This window comes from Neofelis nebulosa, chromosome 15 (genome assembly GCF_028018385.1).
Source record: "Neofelis nebulosa isolate mNeoNeb1 chromosome 15, mNeoNeb1.pri, whole genome shotgun sequence".
Classification (NCBI taxonomy): Eukaryota; Metazoa; Chordata; class Mammalia; order Carnivora; family Felidae; genus Neofelis; species Neofelis nebulosa.
Genome location: NC_080796.1, coordinates 40,740,621 through 40,759,050, shown reverse-complemented (window position 1 = coordinate 40,759,050; position 18,430 = coordinate 40,740,621). Strand labels below are relative to the sequence as shown.

The 18,430-nt window shown below is 46.7% G+C and overlaps 1 long non-coding RNA gene across 1 annotated transcript; it reads left to right on the top strand.

Annotated features, from left to right (window-relative positions):
• Positions 1 to 727: 727 nt before the first annotated feature.
• On the top strand, positions 728 to 5,074 carry LOC131496091 (uncharacterized). The gene is made up of 2 exons (XR_009254311.1): positions 728 to 1,375; positions 4,629 to 5,074. It is a non-coding gene; the product is annotated as an uncharacterized LOC131496091 (long non-coding RNA).
• Positions 5,075 to 18,430: the final 13,356 nt, after the last annotated feature.

Below are 18,430 nucleotides of genomic sequence, written 5' to 3'. Positions count from 1 at the left end.
TCCATTTTGATGATGGTAGGGAGGAAAAGGAGGTGGAAATTGATCAAAAGAAGGGCCTGCGCAGCAGGGCAGACGATGAGAGACAGGTTACGATAGCTTGGGAGGAAGTTAGGGTTGGAAGAAGGCAGCCTACAAGTGTCCCTGTTGCTGTGAAATAGCAGAATCCATGACAGGAAGCCTGAGGCTCCCCAGACGTGGCCTCGTTTGCTCTGACACCCCCATATGAAGGATAATCTCTCCTTCGATCCGGGTGGGGAGTGTGAAGCAGAGGCTACGAGATGCCTGCCCCTTACAGAGATAAGGCAGCATGAATGTCTGCCATATCTGTCTGTCAGCCTAGAAATCCACTTGGGTCCAGAGCCTACTCCACTTTGAAATAACTGGAAGGAAAAAGATCAGGAGAATGGAAGAGTACCAAATTCCTTCTGGCTTCTGGGCTAGATTATTGCCCTTGTTGTCTATTTGGACCAAGGCCAAATATTTCTTCCACTCTAGTGTGATGTCTTCCCGAGACAGCACCGGAAACATGAACGGATGAACTATGGCCTCTAGTTTGGGCAAATCCAGGAATTTCTGCCTGTGGCTGCTCTACGGAGGCAATGAACCCAGAGAGGCTAACAACGTAAGTTTGTCTGAGCCATCACTGTGCTCAATTCTTAGCCTCTAACTAAACCCTGGTTCTGTAATACAGCCTGGGAATGCACTAGAATAAACGTGGGCCTGACATATGGTCAGTCTCCCCGCTATGCCTAGGGACGTCATCCAGGAGTGGCACATGATGTTTCAAGAAGCCAGGTTGCATCAGCCCTGCCTTTCGCGGTGCTACCTCCCTTGGAGAAGATTGGCAGAATGTTCTTCAATCCAGAAAGGCCGCTCGGAAAGATTTTCATCTGGCCTAAATGAGAAATACTTCTCAGAGCTGTGTGGGCTTCTCCAAACATACCTAGAAACTAACAGATTTCATGCTCACTTCTGTCACCCAGTAAGCAATCATGGGTCACCAAACCATAAATCGGCAGTTAATGGATTTTCGGCTACATGCTCTGGCCTTTGGTATCATCTTTAATTTGGTTTTAATTTGTGTTGATCTCCCCTTGCTTCTTTGATCTCCCAGCATCTTCAGATTGGAGGATGCTGCAGTGACCACCTCCCCCCAGTCCTAGACGATCTGGAGGGAAGGAAGGACACATGACTTTTCAAACACCATCTGCTACAAGCGGACGGCAGAGTCTACGAAGAAGAAACGATATGTGTTTAGAGGTGGGGGTGAGGAAGAAGCAGACCGAGAGCAGGCTGGATCTTCTTACGCCAACTCAATGCAGGAGGAATCTGTCCCGCGATTCATGTGATGTCGGCCTCTAGAGAAGAACACTGGGTGAGTGGTTAGAAACATAAAAATCAGGGCTGGGGAAGCCTTCTGATTAAAATGGGTGGCCAGGTGACCTGAGTGTGGCCTCAGCTGAAAAATTCATCTCCAGTCCCCGGCCTATTAAAGACCAAGGGTGGAAATTAACCTCACTTAGCACAATGATTAAGCTGCTGTCAATGGAGCCCTTTTCCACTAGTGCTAAAAACTTACTGATTTTTCTTTTCTTTAATTGGATTAAAATGAAGGAAACCCAAGACCTCGGGGGAAGGAAAGCTGAGCAGAAACCATACACTCTAGGGGCTCCGGACTCCAACAATCATGCCGTTTCAGGTGTCAGAGGGCTGTGTGCGCCTTTGATGCCCAGGCTCAGCAAGCTGGGTACCTGAGTCTCAGTACTAGAAGCCAAACTCTGCTAGCCTGTGGTCCGAAATGGACTTGTTTCAAACCCTAGTGACCACCAGAACCAGAGAGAGAAGTTAGGGTGTCCTTCGGGACAGGTAGTTTCAGCCTATTGCTAAAAGACTTATGACATTAAGTCTTTAGACATTAGGTACCTCTGGCTAGCGATGAGCACCCAACCACATTTGTCTTCTCACTGGCTTCAGGCCTTCCCACATCTCTCTCGTTTCTGGAGAAGGCCTCTATTTTGCTTTCATTACCCTGTCTTGGGGCAAGAGTCCTGAAGAGGACCCCCTGTGCCAACACAAGCCTATATAGTATCTCTGAGTCAACCAGAAAAGGTGCCCATCTAGGTGGACATAGTCGCTTGTCCATACTGTTTGTTGACCATATTTGTGCAGAGAGAACAGTGGCCCTTCGTGAGAGTGACGATGGGGGTAGGGGGGATCAGACACAACCCTGACGGAACACTCTTTGGTAAGCAGAAGGCAAGCTGGATTCCAGCCGTCCCTTCCTGCCTCAGTTGGGTGTCCTGGGGGAGGGAACGATTGGCATAACCCTAAGGGACGGCCCTCATGACAACCCAGGAAGCAACGGAGCAGAATAAGATGCCTCAAGACAAGGCACCAGGGCTACAAGTGAAGGAGGAAGTGTCCTTTACTTTTTAAAAAAAGTTTATTTATTTTGAGACAGAGAGGGAGAGAGCAAATGCTTCTCTCTGTCTCTCGCTCTGTCTCTCTCTGTCTCTGTCCATCTGTCTCTCAAATGGTGAATTTATTGCAGAATAGAAACTAATTGTTCTCCTCTTCCTAAGCATTTTTCCTTCCTGCATGTTGCCTCTTCTTTAATATCCTAAAAAAGCATTACCACATGAGTAGGTTTCAGCCAGCATAATCGGGAGCCCTTTCTGGGGTTTGCCAGATGCTAATCCCATACTCGCGAGCACCAGTTAAAAATTTAAAGCTGTTGTTCATCTCCCTCAACCTCCACCCATCTGCACGCCTCCCTTCTTCTGTGGGAATACAAGTCTTAGTATGGAAACTGGATCTGGGGAGTCCCTCCTGAGCGTTCCTCAGTGCCTTTTTGAGCTGACTTAGCCTGGGTCATCGCCTGGGATGAGTTCTCTTTGTATTTCTTCTGTCCCTACCCACCTGAGGACACAGGCCAGTCAGGGCCCTTCTCCAGCTCTGGCAACATCCCTTAGCTAATGTGGATTCAACAAACTACAGTCTCTGGGCTGAGTCTGGGCTGCTGCCTGTTTCTCTCTCTGTCTTTCTCTCTGCCCCTTTCCCCCCACTCACACACTCTCTCAATCTCTCTAAAATTAAAAAAAAAATTGTATACAATTCAAATTTCACTGGCAGAGCAGAACAATCACAACAGCGATGTGATTATTTACAGCCCCAATTATTTACTCCCTGGCCTTTTCTGGAGAAAAGTTTGCCAACCCTGAGCCAACTAACTGAGCTCTGGGTCATGGAGGGAGAACCCTACCAGGCTTGTTTTCTAGGCTCGGTCGGCCCTCGGAAAGCAATAAAACAGGAATACGAATCCCACTGGAGCCTGGGGTAGGAGATCAGCCTGAAATGGGATAGGGATTTCTGCACATAAGTTCTAGAAATGCAGTGTTGGTGGGCACATGACAGATGCAACCCTCTCCCTCCCCAGTCCAGGGTCTTTAATTCATGGGACTGTGGTTGTAACCCATGTCTCCTCTGTTAGGTCAGGTTGTCAAAGAGGCTTCTACGGCCAATGGCAATGTGGCGTGTCTGGATTAAGACTCTGTTAGTGATTAGTTCATTCCTGATTACTGTGAAATATTCAGGACCCATTTGCTCTTATAACTCAAACAAAACCCACAAGGAAAACAGCTAATCATTACAAGAATACCATTTCCCTCCTTATGTCTGCCTCGTCCCTATCTAGCTCCAAATGAGCCTTTGGTTGCTGAGTGCAATTCAATGACTGACTCCTGCGGGTCTCAATCTTGGCTATGCAGCACATTTTTTTGGGGGGGGAGGGGTGGTGAGGGGTGGAGCTTTAAAAAAATACAGATGCCCGGGCCTCACTCATAGGAGATTCTGGTTCTGTGGTCCTCCGTGGAGACCGGTCATTTGCATATTCGAAGACTGAGAACTGTTTTCCTTAGAGATGTCAGAAAGGTCCAGAAGAAACATACCCTGCCCCTTTCGTTCCTCTATCCTCTGCTTCGGTTCTATTCCATTAGTGCATTGAGGGTGCCTTGAGAACTTACTAGAAGTCAGGCCCTGTGCTAGGTCACACGGGCACCAAGGTCAATAAGACACTGCTCCTGCCTCTTGAGAACCTATAGTCCGAGCAGGGGTGGGTGGGGCGGTGGGGGGTCAGGGCCTACCTGAACACTCGCCTGTTACGTGCTCTGTTGGGTCATGCTGCTAGTGCCATGAGAAGCCAAACTGGGGTTGCCCCAGGTGCGGTGACCCACGGCAGAGGGCCTGTGCCTACTTTTTAAACCCACATTCACCCAGATGGGCTCTCAACTGGTTGGGCTGCTCCATCATGCTGCCCCTTTCCGGAGATCTGTCACCTCTCCTACAGCCAGGCTCACAGGGAGGCCTGTAATTCTAGGGAAGTGGGATGGTTTAGGGAGACCGGCGAGCTCCCCCTCCAAACGGAAAGAGTCCCCTCTGCCTCACCCTGCCCCTCATGCAAGGGGCCGGAAGGGACGATGAAGTCTGCACGCAGCTGTCGATTCAGCTGATGCACGAGGCTGGGAACAGAGCGCTGGTGTGGTTTTCCATGGACGGGCGATATTGGCCCCATGGCGATCAGCTGGGGATGATACATGCTTTCTTCTTTTCTTTTCTCTTTTTGTTATCAGTAAACGAAGCAGATCCGCTGCCAGGGTGACACAGAGAGGGACGAGATGTGGACTGACAAGGTGCCCGAATATATATTTTTCTGAACTATGATGAATTTTTTTTTTTCCGCGGAGCCAGTATTCTGACCACTGTCCCACGTTGACACTTTTATTATCTGTAGCTCAATTTCATGGAGCAGATTTGGTTTTCTTTTCCGATCGCAAGATTCTTTCAAAACAAATCAGCCTCACTCTCTGGTGGTAGCTTCGTTTTGTTCCTCTTCCTGGGAGGACGTTCCTTGAGGACAGAATTCATGTAGCTCTGTGTAGAATAAAATCATTCATTTTTTTTTTCCCATGAAGCCTCTTTTTTCATTCCCCTTGCTTCCACAAATAACCCAGGCTGCCTTTTTTTTTTTTTTTATTATGAGAATAACAAAAGTAAATAAATAAAAGGTGATATTTATGCAACTCTGTAACAGGCACCTTCCGTTTGGCTCTCGACACATAATGGCTTTTGTTCATCACAGCAGCCCTATCAGGACAGTGCTCATATTATCCTCATCATACAAAGCAACAAAGGCAGACCCAGAGAGATCTAGGAAGTACCTTGCCCAAGATCATAAGTTCATAAATGGCAGACTCAGGATTCAAACTCGAGTCCTTCTGGCTCCCAAGCCTGCACTCTTAACCTCCTTCGGACACTAGTCCTCCAGATATAACCTTAGCTTTACTCTTTGGACACTGAAAGCATCTAACACAAAAGGGGACAGAGGAGGAGTTGTGCCTATGGTCTCCTTACATTGTGCTTTTCCTCAGAATTCGTAACGGAGGGAATTGTGATTGGTCATGGGGACAAGGACACACCACACAGCTCAGGATGAAGCTACTGAGGCTCCTTCCCTGAAGACCCCGTGATGCCTCCAGCTTGGGTCTTATTTGGTGGGGGGAGCGGGGGGGCACATGATAGCCCCACTGCCTGCAATCTGTCTAGTTAGGACGACAATGTGAATTTGATAAACTCTTCAACTGGCTTTATTGGCTATACATACTTGGCGATGGCTTATGGAGAGGAATAGGAAGCTTTTATCAACACAAAGACACTCAACCTCATTAGGTCTGTAGCTGTGATCAATTCATTATGTGCTGTCACCTGAAATTAAAAGCTGTGAGTTATCAAAGCAAGGGTGAGGACGAAGATATAGGATAGTACCTCTGAGATTCCATTAAATAGCCAAGAATATCCCATCAATTTCTCCAGGGAGGACTTCCTCTTTCCCCCCACTTCCCCCTCGTGGTTTCGCTTACTCACATTCTAGCAAGTTACAGCCTGGACATTGCTTACCTGTCTCTGTCACACAAGCTTATTAAAGGCAGTGCTGAACTTCCAGGCACTCGCTGCCCAATCATCTTCTGTGGAGCTCGGACAATGGTTAATCGCCGAGACAAGGGAAGGAAGAGGTGCCAAACCACCTACATGACTGACCTCAAATGGTACCTCCCTCCACCTAAGTCACTTAGCCTCATTTACTCCACGCATCCATTCATTTACCCACCTTTATTCAGTTCAACATACACTGAACATCTCCTGTAGGCCGGGCTCTTCACTAGGCATACAAAGTAGATAAGAAATGGTCCCTACGCTCAACATGCTCACAGTTGAGTGGAGTTGACAAGCAATCAAAAAACTGTTATAATTCAATGTGGTTAGGGCCATATAGAACACTCTGGGAGCTCCTGGCAGGAAGGTGAAGTGTCAGTACGGCATCCTAGGTAGAAAGAATGGGCTGTGCAGGAGTGCCTGGGTGGCTCAGTTGGTTAAGCGTCCAACTTCTGTTCAGGTCGTGATCTCATGGTTCCTGAGTTCGAGCCCCGTGGTGGGCTCTGTGCTGACAGCTTGGATCTTGGAGCCTGCTTTGGATTCTGTCTGTCTGTCTGTCTGTCTGTCTGTGTCTCTCTCTCCCCCTCCCCCACTTTCACTCTGTCTCTCTCAGCTTCTCTCAAAAATAAATAAACATTAAAGGAAAAATTTTAAAAAGAATTATCTGTGTAAAGACTTACAAAAATGAGAGAAAACAAACACAAAGGGGCAGAAAGTCCCTATTTTTTGCTATTTTAAACGCTCATTTTCTTCTAGTATCTGGCAGCCTAATACTTCTTTCCGAGGTCCTAGGGGCGAATTTTGATTTGTTTAAGTCAATCCCATTTTCCACTGCTAGTGATCAGTCAAGGAAGGTATGGGTAAGAGACAATGTCCTGGTCAATGATGAGAAGTCTACTGTGGCTTCTGGGGATGTTTTTCACACTTTTAAAAAGAATTGCAGACAGTGACAAGCCCCTTTAGCCTTTGAACTTTATTGCGTGAGGATATGATGCTAAGAGCTTCTGGAGCCATTTTTCAGATCTGAGAGGGGATTCCAAGAAAATTGCAGAGAAGCTGACACAAAGCCCAGACATCACCGAGCTGCTAAATTAACCAACTTTGGCACCATTTATTTGATATGGGGGATAATAAATGTCCTTATTAGTAGACAAGTTTTAATTGGTTTTTCTGTTACTTGCAGCCTGTAGAGCCCTACTTGATGGAGCAGGTGTGAGAAACCACTCCATAGGACACTACCGACACACACACACACACACACACACACACACGCACACTCACTCTTACCTCACTGTCTTTGCCACTGCAGATGCCTCCCTACCAACTCCACGTCCTACACATTCCATCAGACCCACCTCAAATGTCACCTCCCTCCATGCAAACCAGTATGATTCTCCTTCCTGTCTGATTTCATACCCTTTTATAGAAGGCAATGGACACATTCTTGCTTTGCAATGATTTCTGTGCTGATCTGCGTCCTACTACTAGATTGGAAGCTCTCTGAGGATAGAGACAACGTCTTATACTTTTTTTTTTTTTTGCAACCCCCGAAGTGCTTTTCCAGTGTCTGACCCCAGTAGATGCTCGAGGAATTAAATGGGTTGGAAGGGGGACCTGGGAGAAGTGAGATATAAGCAGAGGAAAAGCTGCGGAATGGTGAAATACAAACTTAAAGGGAGACCCATCTAAGCAGAGGCATAAGGCCTGGGAACCTCTAATATCAGGGCATGGGGAATTGTCATGTTTAGAAAGGCATGTTGAATGGCACCTGGGTGAAACACTTGGTTAAGCATCTGACTCTAGATTTTGGCTCAGGTCATGATCTCATAGTTCATGAGTTCAAGTCCCACATCATGCTCCGTGCTGATAGTGCAGAGGCTGTTTGGGATTCTCTCCTTGTTTCTCAACCCCTCCCCTGCTGGCTCTCTCTTCTCTCTCCCTTTCTCTCAAAGTAAATAAATAAAATTTAAAAAAAAAATAAAAAGAAGGCCATGTCACGTGGCACCTTAGGTTAAAGCTGTGAAAGGGTTTCTGGACCCAATTTCACTGTGTGTGTGTATGTGTGTGTGTGTGTGTGTGTGTGTGTGCACGCACACTTAGGCTTATGTGTAGGCTTTCCCACAGCAACAAGCAATTCTCCACACCAACAGGACATCCTACAATTCAACTCAACACTGAAAAACGCTACCTGGAGATAGTTGCAGACTCCATAGGCTAAGGGTTTAGTCCCTTGAGACTGCATCACCTTCACCTCACTTCGGATGCCTGTCACAAGCCCAGGTTGTCACCTGTGCTTCTGATCAACTGGCTATAAATCAGAGGTTCCCAGGACTTCCTCTTCAGGTTCAATTAATTTTCTAGAGCGGCTCATAGGACTCAGAGAAACAATTTACTTACTAGATGACCTGTTTATTATAAAAGGCTATTATTCAGGAACAGCCAGATGGCAGAGAAGCACAGGGCAAGGTATGTGGGGGAGGCACGCAGCTGTCATACTCTCAAAGCATGCCATTCTCCCCAAATCTTTATGTGTTCACCAACCTGGAAGCCCTCTAAGTCCCCTGTTTTGGGGTTTTTATAAAGGCTTAATTCTATACGCATGATTGATGAACTCACTGTCCATTGGTGATTGATCCAACCATCACCCCCTCCCCCCTCCCTAGAAATCAAGGGGTGGGACCGAAATGTCCAACATTCTGTTAATGGTTGGTTCTCTGGCAACCAGTCCCATCCTTAGGTGTTTTGCAAAAGTTACCTTCATTAACATAAACCGGGTTGTTTGTGGAAAGGAGCGTGGAATGAACATCAAGACACCCAGTTCACCTTTTTGGCTTTGGAGTGGTTTCAGGATCTGAGGACAAGAGACCAAATATCATAATGAAACCAGCCCCCATCGCTCCTCATGAAATTCCAAGGAGAACTGGGATCCAGAAACTGTGGAAGAAGACCAAAGATATCTGATAAAGGTATTTTGGTTATCTGAGTGACCAAACACACACACACACACACACACACACACACACACACACACACATTTCTTATAAATCACAATATTGTAGGCTGATGGCACCATGTTGGGTCCAAGTGGACAGCTGAGGATGAGGGAACTCTGAAGCCGAAAAAAATAAGAAGCACACAGATAAATCCATACATATAAACTTACAGCTCATCTCCAATAAGGTCTTTGCACCTCAATAATGTAGGCCAGAGGGCCTGACTTTGAAATCAGGAATGGTCGCTCTGATGCATACCTAACAGGTACGATGGTGGGCGAATAGAAGCATCGCTCATTGCCAGGTTCTGCTCAACGGGCCTTGGGTGCTATGACATCACCTTACAACAGCTGCCCGGAGAGAGGAGCAGCTCCTCTCCTGGTTCACGCTACTGTGGCTTTCAAAATTCAAGAAGGTGTGGGAGCTGCAAAGAAAGTGGTAAACTATATTTGCAACTGAGCGAATTTCAGAACTTCTTGTGACTCTCGAGGCTGCCGGGGAGTGGGCCAGACATGACACAAGGGTAGGTGTGGAAGATGCTGCTTCTACGATCGGAGCTGGACATGAAAAAAATGAGGATGTGAGAGGTTTGAGTTTTATTTTGGGTGGAAAAATGAGAAAGCAAAACTTCTTATTCCAGAGCTTGAAATATAAGAGAGGCGCTGGGGTGCGGGTACTGAGAAACTTTTGGCTAGTGGATCCTTTTCTTCTGGGTAGACCAGAGAGTTCGTGTGCATCCTTTCTTTTTACATTTGTCATTTTCTCCTTTGTTTTCCTTCTGTCTCTCCTCCTTTTCTCCTCTCTCCCTTCCCAAAATGCATGGCTCCTATATCTGTGAGGCAGTGCAGTGGCCTCAACTGGATGAATCAGTGGCCCAGTCAATTTATGTCTGCATCCACTTATAAGAAAGTTCGTGTGGGAGCCAGCTCAGAGTTGCGGAAGTAGGCTAGGGGGTGTCCAAATTGAAAACTCAGTTTGGCCTCTCAAAGTATGCCTCGTTTATGCTAGCACTTTCCATGATGTATTTGGCTCTTGGTGGCGTATATCCGTGTCTTTGCTGGACGGATGGACGTGCCAATAGACAGCCCTGATGAAAGACCACAGAAAATGATTGCTAAGTAAAACGTGTAATATGGAAAATAACACTCTTGTGCTCTCCTACAAAGAACTGGGTGACAAGCCCTCCTTCTTTTATAAAGCCCACAGGATTAGAAGTCGAATTCGAGTCTAACTGCTCAGACGTAGCCCTTGGCTGAGCGTGTCACTTCTCCTCCCTGGACCTCATCCTCTTTACCTATAAAGTGAGGGCACTGGACCGAACGATCCCTCAAATCCCTTCCAGGCATTTTACTTGGTATTTCTGTGATTCCTAACTACATACTCCTAGGCTTACAAGGTCATAATGACTACAGGCAACATTAAAACCCTCCCAGTGTACGTGTTTCCTCCAGGGAACCTGGGCCCCTGGTGATTCATGGAGAACCCACAGGCTCTAGATATTCTGGGCCACAGAGAAGGACTCTGCTGCCCCTTGACCCAGGCTGAGGTGAAGCTCCGTATGAGTTTTTTTAATAAAGAGAAATGTTTTATCTGCTAGGCATGTAGCCAGTCAGTGATGTTGAGTGGCCTTAACTTTGTGCTGATACCCTGAAACCCAGGGGTCAAATAGGAGCCATACGTCAAAATGTCTCATGATCCTTAAGCTGTCATTAATTTTTTTTTTTGCCATGTTTAGAAAACTGGCCATTGCCCTTCCAAATAACTTGCCCCATCTACTTTCACCCCCATAACTGCATCCAAAGGATGCCTGTATCATGTACCCATTCCAGCTCATCTCCTTTTCACTCCACAGCACATTCCACCTCTCTTTTCTTCAAATTCTCAGCTTCCTGTGTTCCATGGAATTGAATCTAAGTGGCGTTCTGCTCACTCGATTATCTAGTTGTCATCCAGCCTGCAATCCGGGTCTGACTGCATAATGTTCTTGGTTTGCAAGCCAGTGCTGCTTTGTGACTGTAGCTTGTTTACGTTTCATATGAAACACGCGTATACACAAACATCAAGCAATTCACATTGTGTTTATTTTAAGTGCCGATGTAAACCCACAACTAAAAACCAATAGTTGGCTTGAGCCTGAACCAGGAACCCAGCTCCAAGGTGCATCCAGAAAGTAGCCTTGCCTCTGCCTTCAGCATCTGGGACAATCCTCTCCTCTCCCTCAGAGCCCAGAAACCACAAACGACCATTGCCATCCGGGGACGGGAAGGGACAACAACTTCTCCGGGGCCTACTTGTCTGAACACAAAGCCCATCATTCTCGGCTACAATATTTGTCCAAGGGCCAAAAAGAGCAAAGAGGAACAAACTGGCAACTCCCATCTGCAGCACACTCTACAATTTGCAAAGTACTTTCACAGGGCTTGTCTTTGGGAGGTGTTATTCCTACCCTGTAAGGGTACACAGACGATCTCCTTTGTGTGGGGAGGAAACCAGGGCACGGAGAGTTTTACTCATTTTTTCAAGGTTTCCTAGTTATTGAACGATGAATTCGGAATTTAAGCCCATAGTTGCCTCCATGGGGGTGGAGGTTGGAGCGGGGGGCAGTGAGTCCATGGAATTTCCATGGTATAGAAATGCTGTGATAAAGAAATATGGACTTTAGGAGAGACTGATGATCATTTTACCTGGATTTATTGAACTAAATATTAGTATGCCTTAGAGATCAATGATCCTAAGAAGTCTACTATGATTGGTAATTAGAGGCTACAACATATAAGCTTTCTTTTATTTATCCACTTATTCAACAAATACTTTTAGAATCCACTTTCACTTCAAGGTTTCATGCCAGTTGTGTGTGTGTGTGTGTGTGTGTGCACACACACCCTCCTACACACCTCCCTATTTGTCCACACGTGTGCTACTGTTCTGTTTCCACCTCTAGTGGGCCTTTGTTCCAGCCAAGACCTCATAAAACCTTTCCAAGTTACTGCTCAAGGGGTGCTCTACCAACGGCTACGAGGAAGTAGCTTAAAGGGTCTTCAAGACCCCTGAGTAAGGAGATTCCAGGACTGGGTGGTACCATCACCTCCTTAAGATCCCCTAGTGTCCCCCTTCACCTCTCCCTGGGAGCAGCGCTCTTAGATTTCATTATCTGCAAACAAGGGCATTCCCCCCCACCCCACCCCAACCCCTGCTCACTGTTTCATAGATTACAAGCCTGTCTTTGAGGCTGCAATACTAGTTGGTGGGTTCAAGGTATAATTCAGACTCTAAAGCCGCTGGTCAGCACTGGGCCTGGGGGGAAGGGTGAAACAAGACCAGGCAGCCAGGGAGGAGGAGTTCGGTGGGGGCGGAGGTGGGGAGAACAGGGCCTTCGGGTTCTGCTTTGTGCCTCAAGGAAGATCAAAGACAGACCATTGTGCTTGCTCAGTGGCTTTGCTTTGGCTTGGTTCCTTTCGCAAATGCTTGACTGCCCGTGGGCAGAAGGGGTTGCTTCCTTGTTTGGGTCGTGTCTTCTTTGCGTTCTCAACAGCACCCATCTACAAAGAAGTGAAGAATAGTTTGTTGTCCTCGTCATGTCGTTGTTGTTGTTTTCAAAAAAAAAAAAAAAAAAAGAAGGTTCTTTTGTTTCCTTTCTGGTTCTCTGCAGCTAGGAAACGGCCCTCGTGAAGAAGGATTTTTCAAGAAATGCCACATAATCCAGAGATAGGTCGGTCTACTTATCTCTGGCCCCACCAACTTTATGATCTAGGTTCTTTCCAGCATCTTGCCCACCACCAAAGAGCCACCTCAAACCTGGGTTCTAGAAAACCCATAAGCAGTCACCCTCATTAGGGGGGGTTGCTGTCCAGCACCACCGTAATTTATTTTTTAATTATAATGGGTAGAAACTTGGGTTTCTGAGCTTTTGCTGATGCTGCTAATTCTTGGCAGCCACAAGGGAGAATTGGCACGTTCGGTAACCCAAAGACAGGCGCTATGAAGATCTCTCCTCAGAATAGCACCAAAGAAGCAAATGATTTGTGATACTCAGAAGTAGTTGTGACTACTCAACTAGTTCAGGATTTACGTTGGGATTATTTCATAAACAGATCATCACAGAAGAAAGTCTCAAGGGGAGAATAAGTGGGAAATAAGGGAAGGTGTCGCTCAACGGTACCTGCCCGAACCCCGGGGCCGGGCTGAGTCCATGCGACATTGACAGAGCATCAAGACATGGCATTTGATGGTGAGTTTAGGTCCATTAGAGCAAACGACATGTGGTTTTCGTGTTGCAACAGATTTACTAGATGCTGTCTATTTGGTGTGGCTCGCTAGATGGAATTTTAAACTTAAAAAATGGGGAAAAAAAATCAATTATTAACAAAGAGTCTGACGTATTGGTGGAAGCAGCCATCCAACCTCGCATACGGGTGGTTGAAACTCTCAGATGTTGCATTATAACACGTACTGGTGAAGTCTGGGATCACATCGCATCATGGATTTCATTCTTTCGTGTAGTCAATATGTGCACTCAACATTTCGTAAGCAACTACTACGTGCCTGACACTCTTCTGAGGCTACATGGTAAATAAAGATTGACATATTTCCTATTCTAACGGAAAGCACATCAATTGAAGAGAGACAGATAATAGCCAAATAAATAGGACTATTTCAGATAGTGGTAAATGCTATAAAAATGACAAAACTTGGCAATGTAGTGGTAAAAACAGCCATGGGGTCAAGTGTGAGACTCCTTTATCTTGGGTAGTTCGGGAAGATCTGGCATTTGAACCGAGACATTTGAATTGAGGCCAAGCTAAGAAAAGGTGAACCATATAGAGACTGACAGGAACAACATTTCAGAAAGACGGGAGCATCAGTTGCAAAGGCCCTTCGATGGGAACTCATGCGATGTGTTTGAGAAGAGAGAGGTGGCTGGGGGGACCGAGGAGGAGAAAGCCTGAGGGACTGGTATAAGACAAGACCAAATTAGGGGCGCCTGAGTGGCTCAGTAGGTTAAGCGGCTGACTTCTGCTCAGGTCATGATCTCACAGCTCGTGAGTTCGAGCCCCGCGTCTGGCTGTGTGCTGACAGCTCAGAACCTGGAGCCTGCCTCGGATTCTGTGCCTCCTTCTCTCTCTGCCCCTCCCCTGCTCATGTCCTCTCTCTCTCTCTCTCCCTCTCAAAAATAAACAAACATTAAAAAAAAAGACAAGCCAAATTGGAATTAGGACTTTGGATTTTAAGTGTCTTGGGAAACAAGCAGGTGGTTTTAAGAAAGTGGGAAGATATTATTTCAGGTTCAAGACCATCACTTAGGCTGCTATGGGGAATATACCGGCAAAGTGGAGCAGCCAGGAGGCTGGGCAGCTGAGCAGGCAGAGACGAGGGGTCATTACCAACAGTGGCAAGAGGTCCCTTCCGAGAGAGGTAAGAGGATGTTTTTAAGGATTTCCAAATTATGGAATTATCACAGGTGTTACCACTGTATTATTTCTGAATTGGGAAATTAATACTCAAATTAAGTACTTTCCTAACAGTGAATACTTAGCATCAAACTCAACTCTGTCATCAACATCCCCCCACAAACTGACCCCCAATTCTTTCCCAAAGTAGGTATGTTTTGTCAATAGTACAGCGATTAAGAGTTTAAACTCAAAAATCAAATAGGCCTGCTTTCTTTTGAGAGGGAGGGAGAGAGAGAGAGAGAGACAGACAGACAGACAGACAGAGAGAACGCACGCATGGGAGGGAAGGAGGGGCAGAGAGAGAGGGAGAAAAGAGAATCCCACGCAGGCTCCATGCTGCTAGCACAGAGCCTGATGTGGGACTTGATCCCACGAACCACCTGAGCCGAAATCAAGTCTGGTTGCTTAACCGACCGAGCCACCCAAGCACCTCCAAATGGGTCTGTTTTCAAATTTTGGCGATGTCCTGAGATGTTTGACAAATCACTACATTTCCTGATTTGCAATTTTATTAGCTGAAAATGGGATTAATGAAAGTACCAACCTCACCGTTGTCGTGGGGCTTAACTGAGGTCACATATGCAGACAGCCTGGTCACAGACACATTACAAGTTCTTAATGCATATTAACTGATATTGGTTTTAATACTTCTTCCGGGTGGAGAGAGATGCCTTGCTCCTATAGTCCGATTTGTAAGACACACACATGTCTTGTCTGACTTGTATCTTCATAGAGAAATCTTAAGATTTCCAGATATGTAGTTTTTCACTTTTTCTCATTTTTAAGTACAATTGACATAATCATCTGTACATATTTAAACTTTATAACTTTTTTGGGGCGCCTGGGTGGCTCGGTCGGTTAAGCGTCCGACTTCGGCTCAGGGCATGATCTCACGGTCCGTGAGTTCGAGCCCCGTGTCGGGCTCTGTGCTGACAGCTCAGAGCCTGAAGCCTGTTTCAGATTCTGTGTCTCCCTCTCTCTCTGCCCCTCCCCTGTTCATGCTCTGTCTCTCTCTGTCTCAAAAATAAATAAATGTTTAAAAAAAAATTTTTTTAAGTATTAAAGTTTATAACTTTTTTATAATGTAAGTTTTGACGTAAGTATATACTTAGAAAGCCATCACCACGATCAAGATGATGAACATATTTTCTATCCCCCAAAGTTTCTTCGTGTTCTCCTGTGCCACCTCCCTGCTACTCTCTGTCCTCCCCACGCCAGTCCCAGCAACCACTGATCTGCTTCTGTCACTATAGATCGGTTTGCATTTCCTAGAATTGCTAGAAACGGAGTCGTACATTCGGTATTTTTTGTTCTTCTGGCTCCTTTTCTCTCAATGCAATTATTTCGAGATTCATCCATGATGTTTCTGTGTCAACAGTCCGCACCACAGCTTGTTTATCTGTAGCTTTTGATGGACATTTGGGGTGTTTCTAGTTTCTGACTGTTACAAATAAAGCTGCTGTGAGCATTCTTGTACAAGTCTTTGTGGGGACATGCGCTTTCCTTTCTCTTAGATAAACACGTAGAAGTCGCTGGCTGGATCTTGTGATCAGCATATGATTAACTTGGTCAGTGAGTGCCAAACTCTTTCCCAAGTGGTTGTATCATTTTCTACTGTCACAGCGCACGGGGGACTTCCTGTGGCCCGGGCACTAGGTCTGGTCAGTCTTCTAGATTTTAGCCCTTCTACCGGGTATGTAATGGCTTCCCATTGTGCTTTTAATTTGCAGTTTCGTAATGACGAATGACGTTAATTACGCATCTTTGCATGCGCTTACTTCTTCTTCCAAACTCTTGAAATAGTTATTTACCTCCAAATTTCATTGGCTTTTATAGGCTCTAAGGTGGAACAGCAGTTTAAGAGGACCTCACATCGCGACGCGTAGGACCCCCACTGCCTCGCCAGGCCCTTGAGGGCTCCTTACAGCACCTCCCTTTGGCAGCATGTTGCCCCACGGATTATGCTCAAGGCATGTTCGTTCATGAATTATTCTTCTTTCTACGCCTTCTTCCACGATGGCAGGGACCCTCCCACCTGTCTGTTTCATTCACCGCTGAATTCCTCTCGCACAGCTCAGGGCCGAGAACACGGTAGGCCTGTGTATAATAAACGTTAATTAGACCGGTGAATGGAGGAACGAAAACTGAATGCTGCATAGGAAGAATGTGATATACAGAGACAACCCAGTCAGTGCCAGCACGGAGGCAAGGATCCAGATTTACAGTCACAGCCAGCCGAGGCCACTCTGCCAGCTCCCTCCTCTGGGCAGACATCTGTGCCACGGCTCCCCCAGACTTTTGTTCCTGTCTGTTTGGCACTGATCCCATTCGGGTGCTCTCCCGGGTGTCCTTGTCTCCACCAGGGAACCGCCTGGTTTCAGGTAAAAATCAACAGCTCCAGGGGCGCCTGGGTGGCTCAGTCGGTTAAGCGTCCGACTTGGGCTCTCAGGTCACGATCTCCCGGCCCATGGGTTCGAGCCCTGCGTTGGGCTCTATGCTGACAGCTCGGAGCCTGGAGCCTGTTTCCGATTCTGTGTCTCCCTCTCTCTCTGGCCCTCCCCCGTTCATGCTCTGTCTCTCTCTGTCTCAAAAATAAATAAACGTTAAAAGAAAAAAAATCAACAGCTCCAAATCCCTCCTCATGCAGCCTTACTGTCCCGCTTACCACATTCTGCGTAATTCGTGATGTCAGAAATGCCTTCCATCTCCCGACTGAGAGCTTCTCGAGAATCGGTGGAAGGCGGTCTTATCAACCTTGTGACCCTCGTGGCCCCACTGTGGTATTAGATACAGAAGAACTCAGTAAATATTTATTGAATTAAATTGAATCCTGAGTCCCTCTAAATGATTCAAGATGTCACTGAAATATCCTTCACCACTCCAGAAGGCAGAACACACACACAAAATAGCCTGTGTTCCTGAAACATGAGTGGTTAAGGTTAGACTTAAGGAAACTTTTTTTTTGTTGGGTTAAAAACCCACACATATAATTTTATATTTGGCAGGTTTTGAAAATAGAAGCGTTTGGTCTGAAATGGTTTTGAATTGGTCCAAAGAAGAGACAGGGACACGGATGAGAGGACCTTTAAAAGTTGCTTGAAATGTGTTCAGATGTGTCACTGGGCCCTATTCGTAGGCAACATTCTCCATTAGCTCAAGTTCCAACCCCATGGAACTGCCCGGGCCTTTAGAGTCCCCTGAGGTGCCTCCTCAGAACCGCGGACCCTGCCGCCCTGTCCCAAAGTTTATAGCCACTGCAGAGCTCAGGAACGGTGGCCTTGCATGGCAGGGAGGAGACAGGAGGCAGGTCTGCCAACCAGAGTTCCCTGGAGGATCCCAAGTAAAGCCACCACCCAAGGCACGTCGCCTCCGTCACAGCCTGTGCTGTGCAGTGTGGAAGAGGTTTATGGCGGCCTGGCCCCAGAGCCGTAAAGTTTATTCCTGCACATTAGCCCGTCCATTGTCCCCTGCCCTGCTGCCTCCTTCATCTTCTTTAGGTTGGCCCGTCAGGATCCCCTTCCAAAGGCAGACCCCACCGGGGTGGGACAGAGCTGCAGGAGAAGGGGCTCTGCTCTATCAACACCTTCAATAAAGGCACTCATGGGGCACCGACCTCACCCTGGCAGATCTTACATCGCTCATTATCTGTTGTGCTATGAGAGTCTAAATAATCTTGGTTCCCCTGCCTGTGCCCTGACTCTGAGGGTACTCTGAACGAACAAGAGGTAGGATAAATGCTAACAAAAGGAAACGTCCTCTCGCTGGATGGCAAGTTGGGGGAGAGGGCGTTTGTGTCTGCATTCACAGTTTTACTTGCACGAGGCCCTGGGTTCCTTCCCGAGTCGTGATCCCTGAATCCATAAGGCAATATTTGAATGCATTGAGGGAATAAGAGAAAGCAATCGTACTCTTACCCATAATATAGGGATAATAGGCCATCTTCTTCATGGCTTTTTTGAGGATTAAAAGAGAAAGGCCAAATAAGAGTTCCACAGAAAG